Source organism: Carcharhinus amblyrhynchos, chromosome 22, assembly GCF_965287045.1.
Source record: "Carcharhinus amblyrhynchos chromosome 22, sCarAmb.v2.hapA, whole genome shotgun sequence".
Taxonomy (NCBI): Eukaryota; Metazoa; Chordata; class Chondrichthyes; order Carcharhiniformes; family Carcharhinidae; genus Carcharhinus; species Carcharhinus amblyrhynchos.
In genome coordinates, this window is record NC_137345.1 from 14,027,538 (window position 1) to 14,036,426 (window position 8,889).

Here is an 8,889-nt window from a genome sequence, read left to right on the forward strand (position 1 = left end):
TATTAAGATGCATCATTTAGAAGGTCGGGGAAATAAACCATCCCAGCAGGGAATGGTGCATTGACAATTAAATCAGGAACTCTATTTGCTTAAAAAAGGAACCATGCTGCACATATCAGCTATTGAGTATACAATGCTCCCTCTTAGTAAATATTACAACTGAATAGTGAAAGGCATTCAAGTTGAAGAGCAGATGCAGCAGTGTTGGTTTAATCCCCCCCTATTATTTACCAATTATGGAATCATATTTCTATGAGCCATGAGCTATGAGTGTTGAGCCAGCAGTATTGTGACACAGCAAGTGCTTTTCTCACCAGGCAGGCTGCATCTCTCAAGTGCTCAGTTTTAAAAACACATTAGTGCAGTCCATCCCTTGTTCCAAGAATCTTGGATCCTTGCCTGGATATTTGGAGGTAGAAATGACAAGCAACAGGATGGCTGTACGCTCATCACAGCAGAACAAAAAACAAACATGGCTGAAAATAAAGAATCTGAGGGGCATTTCACTTCTTCAAAGGGGAAGATCAATAGGGAATCAGTGATAGGGAAGATGAGCTATTTTCTCCTGGATGTATTGCAGCTTGGTCATTTAAAAAAGCGATTGTGGTACCTAACAGGTCTCCTGAATGCAGCACTAGCTAAGGAACTGGAAAACAGGAGACAAGTCATGTAACTTCTGCCTCATCAGACAGTCATATCAACACCTATCAGGCAGCCACTCTTCTTCACTCAACGATAGCATTTCTACCTCTGAGAAAAGGTAGAAGCCCCACTCAAGACTTAAGCAATTACTCTTAGCTAGCATTGCAGTACAATATTGAGGCTGTGCCACAACATCCAAGGTGCCATCTTTTGATAAAATGTTGAGCTAAGGGCCATATTTGTTTGCTCCAGTGGCTAAGTTTCCATGGTACTATTTGAAGTGGAACTGGGAATTCTCTTCAGGTTAACATCCATTCCATTGAAACAACCTATCTAACCATTTGTCACTTTTCTTGCAGGGCTTCTGGTGAGTGAACTAGCTACCATGTTTTCCACACAACAAATGATATATTTAGAAATGCTTCTTCTGCTGCAAAGCACTTTGGAATACCCTGCGGTCATGAAAGATACTATGTGACTGCAAGTTGGTTCTCTGTCCAATCCTATCCATGCCAAGCGCTTTTTTTCATTCAATGAGGAAAGGTCAAAAGGAAAGGAACTGTAAAGTGAGTTATCTTGGATCACTAACACCTCTAATAACAGAATATGATGTTATTGGCAACAGGTTGCCTGTCCACCCCTTCAGCTGGAGAACTGCCAATCTTCGATCGAGCTGAAAGAACTTTCTCTCCACCCACCTCCAAACATGTATAGAAATCTCATCAAAAGGAGATCTGAAATTGGCTGCGAAATTAGGCAGGCATTATTATTTTTGCAAAAACTTTCACACAAGTTATTTTCCCCACTTTTTGCACTTCTAATGACAAACAATATATTAAGCTACAGGATATTAACCAAGAAGCTGAGTTTTAAAACTTATTTATTAGTGTTACAAGTAGGCTTACATTAACACTGCAAAGTTAGTGTGAAAGTCCCTTGGTTGCCACGCCCTGGCACCTGTTTGGGTGCACTGAAGGAGAATTTAGCATGATAAAGCATCTAACGAAAACATCTTTCAGACAGTGGGCAGAGACTGATGCTCCCAGAGGAAACCCATGCAGACATGGGGGAGTGCACGCAGACTCCACACAGGCAGGTGACCCAAGCCAAGAATCAAACCTGGATCCCTGGTGCTGTGAGGCAGCAGTGCTAACCACTGTGCTAATGTATCTTTGAATAGATGCATCAATAGAAGAATTGATCCACATAGAAGCATTCGTGACACTTCAAAAATTCTATAAAAAAGCACTACAAGTCAAAGCAATATAAATATTGTAGGATTGAAGATGAGACAGAAGTAATTAGTGTAATCCTTCCTTGCAGGAGAAATCACATAGTTTCTTGCTCAACAATGAATAACTTGTGCATTTTCTTATGAGAAGAAATGTTACTTCTTGGCTAAAGCTTGGGTATCCCAAGTCCCAACAGACCAGAGTTTGTGTGCCTGTGCAGACCAGCCAGCAGGCTGCACGTACACAATTCTGCATTTAAGTTCTTTGGGCTCAGCATGTCTGTGCAGGAGGGGGAAAAAACATGACCCAAAAAACATGGCTCATGTGAGCAGGACAATCCCAAAAGGGAGAGCATACAGGATGAGGTCCCAGTTAACAGAGCAGAAGACAAAAAGGCTGCATTAGCAGACTTTGAAACAAAGAGGGCTCAGGAGAAGCCCCGAAAATCCAAGGCTGCATTAGATTGATGAATTTGTGCTGTGGGCTGTTGGAGCAAAGGCACCCCTTTGGAGCAGTAGCATTCTGCCAGGTGCAGCTGAAGAACTAAAGTTGAGAGTTGGTGCTCAGGAATCCAGGGGAATAGAATTTTGGGAGACAGGATTTAAATCCTGTGAGATGCGCCGTCATTAAGGCTTTGCGAGTGGAAGTGACTGGAGACGACAATTCCAAGGCAAGTTCTATGAAGGTGAAGACTAGAACACCTCGTGTGAGAAACAAGAGTTTCAATGAGATAGGTTGACCCACTATGTTTAGTGACACTGAGAAATCCATGGAGTGCGTCTTGGTTGCATCTGTCATTTACTGTGCAGTGTGGCTTATTCAGCCACTGGTTGCCCGTTAACAACCCTTAAACATTAAGAGTATAAAACAGATAATGTAAGTGGTTTTAACTCTGACCTTGTAAAATTTATTTTGGTTCATTCAAAGCCCATGGGATATTATGGCTTTATTCTCTATAAAAGTGTTTTGAATTTGGCTGCTTTAAACAAAATGTTATTGGTCCCTAATCAGCCATCTTGTCTAGGATCATAATTCCTACAGACGTGCCAAAGCAAAGAATACAATCAAAAATGGTGTTACATCATTAAATGTGTTTATTCTATGCTCCCAGAAATTGAAATACAAAATATCAATATAAACTTGTCCTTCTGCAAACAGCGCATGACAATCACAAACTTAATACAAGTCTGCCCAATATACTTATGTATTTCTGTAAAATTGCCTAAATTATTAAAACATGTTTTGCAGTCAGGATGTTAGGGATAGTGAGCCATAGCATATTATAGAAACAAGCAGCAGGATTAGTCCATTCAGCCCTTCAAGCCTGCTCCGCCATTCATCATCATGGCTGATCATAAAGTTCAGCATCTTAATTCCACCTCCCAAGAGGTATATCTAATTTCTGCTCAAAAAAAAATCAGACAACATTTTGGCCTCAACTATTTTCTGCAGTGGTGCATTCCACACATTCACCACCCTCTGAGTGAAGAGATTTCTCCTCACTTCAGATCTAAGAGGTTTACCCTTTATCCTCAAACTGTGACGCCTGGTTCTCCACTCCCCCACATAGGGTAGATTCAGAAAAAAATGCCCCCAGTCAGAATTTTATAAGTTTGAGAGACCCCCTCTCACTCTTCTAAACTCCAGCAAATATAATCCTAACCAACTTGGTCTCTTCTCACATGACAGACCTGCCATCCCAGATATCAGTTTGGTAAACCTTCGCTGCACTCCCTCTATAGCAAGGGCATCCTTCTTCAGATGAGGACACCAAATCTATGCTGATCCTGCTTGAGACTTCACACTAAAAAAGGCACATTCTGAAATATTACCTTTTAAGTCGTAACTCCTCAAAACTAGAAATAGTAAACCAATAAAAGTCATTTATTTTTTAACAATTTCTATAATTTAAAACAAAGAATTTGCCCCTCTTCTTCTGAAGCTGTGAGCAACCACTGCTTTTCTGCTTTTTTTTTTGCTAGAAGCACAGAACCATTCCAAAATGTCAAAACAGATTCAAATCAAGGCTTGTCCCGTGATCAACACAAGATGTGTCGCTCTCTGACAGGAAGAGAACCAATTTTTTTTTTAAAAAATTCTGCAGCTCCACATGTTTGCTACTTTCCTCCATGGTCTTCAATCATCAGTCAAAAGACAAAACAGAAGCTGAGAATCGTGTCGATAGGGAAAACTCAGAACATCACCAAATGAAAAACTGAACAGACTTCATAAAATGATTCAGGCAAAGGTTCAGGCTCCAATTCCATATTATAGAACATGCTTTACATAAAATATCTTCTGTCTGCACAGAACTACAGATCTCGTGATGGCATACAAGTCAATTCTCTAGTGAAAAAAAAAGTGGTTACATTTTGTCATTATGTCCAGCCATGGGGCCAAAAAGCCACAGTTCCATGACAGAACTGAAAATGATTCTTCTTCAGGCCATACCTACACTGGGTGCATCGGCCCATTAATGGGGTAAAATGCCTACTCATTAGGGAGGTATGAGATAGCTCAGATAACCTATCAAAGTTTATAAACAACCTACACAAATATATTTTTCAAGTACAGATCAAACTGCTGCTCCATTATAAATGTACTACATCACAAAATGTCAGAACTTAATACCACAGACATGACAGCCCACATGCCAGGTTTTTAATCTCAGCTAGAATAGTAAGGGGGTAGCCTATCCAGAGAGAGGTGATTCCCACATGATGGTCGGGGGGGGCAGTGGGAATGATTTTCAAAGGATGATTCAATCACAGGCCACATTACAGTAGGATTTACTGAACTATATTTGTTAAATTGCTTACAGCTGGTCACTTGTCCATCTTTGTCAAGGTAATAACAGAATCCCACACTGGTATATGTTGGAGTAGAGGTAGATAAGGAAGAGGGGAGGTTTAGACCAGCAAACAAAAAAACACTTTCTACATTCCATAGTGTTTTTTTCAGTCAAGCACTGCATATAATCTGAAGTAATCACTGATCAATGCGTTCTTTTCCTTACAAAAATTTCACTAAATTGCCCCTTAGCTTCCATAGATGTGTAGGTTAGGTAGATTAACGATGGTAAATATGTGGGGTTACAGGGATAAGGGTGGGTGGGCTGGATAAAATGCCCCTTTGGATAGTCGAGGCAGACCCGATGGGCCAAATGGCAGCCTTCTGCACTGTAAGGATTCTAAGGCTCTAAGAAACATATACAAAGTGATGATAATTTAGCTCAGGTTGCAGGGATTTTATTTTTTGCTCTAATAAGTGAGTGATTCCACTAAAACTGAATTTCCTACACTACTTTAACCTGTAGCAGTTACAGTGGAGCCCTTACGTTAAAATGTATATGACCTCATTTCCAATAAGCTCAGCTTTCCACTATTTAAAAATCAGCCAGTTAAGGAGTACTGAGCATTCAGGCTTTAGTTTAAAGAGGTAGTTTTCAATTCAGCTCAGGAAAGGGACTGCAGAAATATACATTACGTGCTAACGGAGATCAGTTGGATATAAAAAAGGAATGATAAGAGTTTCCAGATGCACATAAGATACCTGAAAGCAGATATTGAACAGCAATAATTTAACACTGTACACCGACATTTCCACTAACTTTCCTTCTAAAGGCAATATCTGAAGCTTGGCAAGCTTCAAGTCATTGAATGGAACTTAAATGCAATTCAGAAGACGCCAGACACAGGTGATTTTTTTTAAAAAAAATACATAATTACTTCCATTTTAAAAATCTCATTTCAGTAGGAACCAATTAACCACCTTCACAATCTCTGCTGGGCATTCTGTGGAACATCGGGTTGTTGCCCAGTGTTACTGCCCACACACATTTCATGTTTCATCCTCCATTGCTGGATTGGCAATGCAAGGATCCTAACGTTACCATTTGTGGCTCCAATGCTTTCTATAATACTTCCAATACAGGTTTGCTTTTTGTACATTTATGGTATATCAAAGAAAGTTTGCTGAAACAGTATGCATTTCATTTCAGTCAATGTACACAAGCTGCCTTACTTCGGGCACTCACTATGCAGGGAGGTCTGACTGACCCCACAACAGTCACATTATAGCCATAAGCATTCTCATTACAACCAAATCCTGCTCCTACTGTATTTCTTTTTCTCCTTCTTGGGTAATTTGGAAAACAGCAAAGGGTCTGCCGGACTCAAGAGTTGCAGCTCGACAGCACAAGTCAGAATTTAAAATTAGGGTTCATTTTCTTAATTGAAAATAAAAATTCTTCCAATCCTTTAACCTGATGAAACAAATACTGCTAATTGCAACAAGGTTTCCCAATATTGCAACATTACAAGGTTGCGGAGGAAAAGAGGAATGTAGGATTCTATGTATATTTTAAAAATATCCAAGCAAATGATACTGAAGGATGAAGGAAACATTTCAGTAACTGGGATTCAGATTCTACTCGCTCCAGTTTAACATTATAGGAGGAAGGGAGGAGAGTTTATAGGGTCGAGGTGGATTGTGCATACTTATTTGAATTCAGAAAACGCACCGATAATGTTAAGTTAGGCTGTGGCTATCTGCGGATGGTAGGTAAGAAACGCATATTTAAAAAAAAGCCATCTGCTAGTTTATTAATTCCAATTATTTCCTCTACCGCCCTCTTCCTGCACAGCGGAAGAGGGAAAAAAAGCTATTGATTCATTTTAAAGAGCTCTTAAAACAAAAAGGAAATGCTAGATTTTATTTTAAAAAGCCACAGATAAGAAGGCTGAGCACCAGCAAATCAACCCTCAACTAAGCTGCATCCTTGTCCTGCAACTTAGGGCGACATGCAGTGCAACAATCCAAAGGCAAGACCCAGCGTCCTTCAATTTACCTGCCCCAGTAAATCTACACAAGGAGACCCGACTGGCTGTCTGAAACAGCGGATACATAATCGAACATCAAACATTTCCTCGGAAAAAAAATGTTTTACAAACAATAAATAGGACACAAATATCCCACGCTACCTGCGGACTGCAAACCGTTACATTGTGCTTTGTACTGAAATACAATCAAGTCAGTTTCAGTCAGTCAAGGGCAAAGCCACCACACCCCACTAAAAACAAACCACAATCTCGTCTCTCCATGATCATTCGAAATCCCTAAATTGCTGCGAATAATGTCTGCATGGGATCCGTGTCATAAACAACAGGATAATTAAGTGTAATACACTTAAAAAAAAACCACGGAGATAGACATCCTTGAAGGGCCCTCCTCTCATTTTTAAAGGAAAAAAAGTCAAGTCAACTTAAAATCATATTCCCCCTCCTCCCGTTTTCAACAGTTAGCCAAGCCAGAGGTAATCCTTTCTGGATTTAAAATAAATAAAGCGTGAATGAATGGGAAAACTGAAATTTTCCTTTTAAAATAAAAAAAGGTCAAGGGAGGGTAATCCAGCGTCTATATCTCAAATTAGTGCCTCTTATTGTAATTGGGGATGAGGCTTACACCAACTGCAACAAGATCCTTTACAGAATGAGGGGGATATATATATATACACACACATATATATAAAAACTTACAATTCCACGTTCCCACCCCCTTCCCTCTGGTCAGTAAAACGATCATTTCTGCGCTACACGTCTCAATGCAGCAACTCTGCTACACCTTTACACTTACCGGAATCCTCCAGATTTGCTTTGGCAAAAAAAATCCCCTTCCTCCTCACCTGCTTAGCCAACTTCCAAGCTTCAGGCACACAGAAAGATTTTCATCTTCACGGGCACATCTTCATTCAAAAGAAAAAAAAGACCTTATTTTTCTTGCCTTCCTCCCTCCCCCCTCCACAGACAAAAAAAATTCCACAACGCTTGGGTAGTTTCTTGAAGAATTCACAATTTCAAGAGACAAGGAATAGCCTCCAGGCTGTGTAGGGAGGGGGTAGTTATATATATACACAAATTTGAGAGAGAGTCCAAGGAAGGTGAAGGAAAGTATTTTCTCTGGATAATTGTTGCTCCTTCTCCGCAGATATTTGCCTCCCCTCTTTTTTCAAGGGAGAAAGAATGAAGACAAGCCAGACTGGAGAGGGTTGAGGCTGGGTGTTAAGAGATCCCCCGAGTGTTTGAAACCTTTTCTTTCTTGCCCAAACCCAACCACCCACCACCAAAACGACAGCAACACTCTCCTTCCAGCCTGATGCAGCTCTGCAACTTACAGGGGTGAGCCCAGCCAGGCAATGCAGCCTAGCCTGCTAACTGACTGAACCTCCCTCACTAATACACCACCCCCCCCTTAAATGGGCAGCAGGGACAACTTTTACCCCCTCATCTCCTTCTTTTTTACCTTGGGGAGGAAGAGCGGGGGGGTTAAAAAATATTCAACTAACCTCAACCATCCCAAAAAACAAAATGTTGCAGGATTTCCCTTACAAAGGGAGAAGGGGGGGTTGCTAATTTTCTTTGCTACAATCACCAAACCCCGCCCCTTCCACTGATTGACAGGGCATCCCGCCCAATCGGAACCGAAGAACCCGTGTATCCTTCTGCGCGGTGCAGCCAATCTCCAGCGAGCACTCGCGCGCTGCCAGCAGGTTAGGTTGAAGCGGCAGAGGGGAGAAAAAAAAGAGGGGATTAGGCATTGAGGTAAGCGGCGGCTGGAGGAGGCGGACTGCGCCTGCGTCCAGCACTCCGGGAATGCCGGGAGTTATAGTTCCCTCTCCCTCTAACCGACTACAACTCCCGAGGTGCCTCGCGCGGCACAGCCTACAAGACGCTAGCTGCAAGACCTACAGGAGTGCTGAGCTGGTGCTTGGTTTGAGGGGGGAATAAGAGATGTCCCAGTAAGTTTAACCTTGTAAAACTCACCCAGTAAGTTTAACTATCCAAAACTTACCTAACACGTTTGACCTTGAAATACCCACCCAATAAGTGTAACCTTTTAAAACACAATAAATTCAACCTTCCAAAACCCCACCCAATAAATACAACCTTGTAAAACCCACCCAATAAGTTTAACCATCCAAAACCCATCTTAACACGTTTGACCTTGAAATACTCAC

The 8,889-nt window shown here is 41.2% G+C and overlaps 1 protein-coding gene across 6 annotated transcripts in view; it reads right to left on the bottom strand.

Annotated features, from left to right (window-relative positions):
• Positions 1–8,202, bottom strand: part of LOC145356936 (plasma membrane calcium-transporting ATPase 1-like) — a 259,985-nt gene extending 251,783 nt beyond the window's left edge. For 3 of the 6 annotated variants that reach the window (XM_080209943.1, XM_080209939.1, XM_080209947.1), the window contains exon 1: positions 7,509–8,202. The gene's annotated coding sequence lies outside the window, so the exon portion shown is untranslated. The remainder of the gene's footprint in view (positions 1–7,508) is intronic. The other 3 variants (XM_080209946.1, XM_080209945.1, XM_080209940.1) reach the window with 2 other exon arrangements.
• Positions 8,203–8,889: the final 687 nt, after the last annotated feature.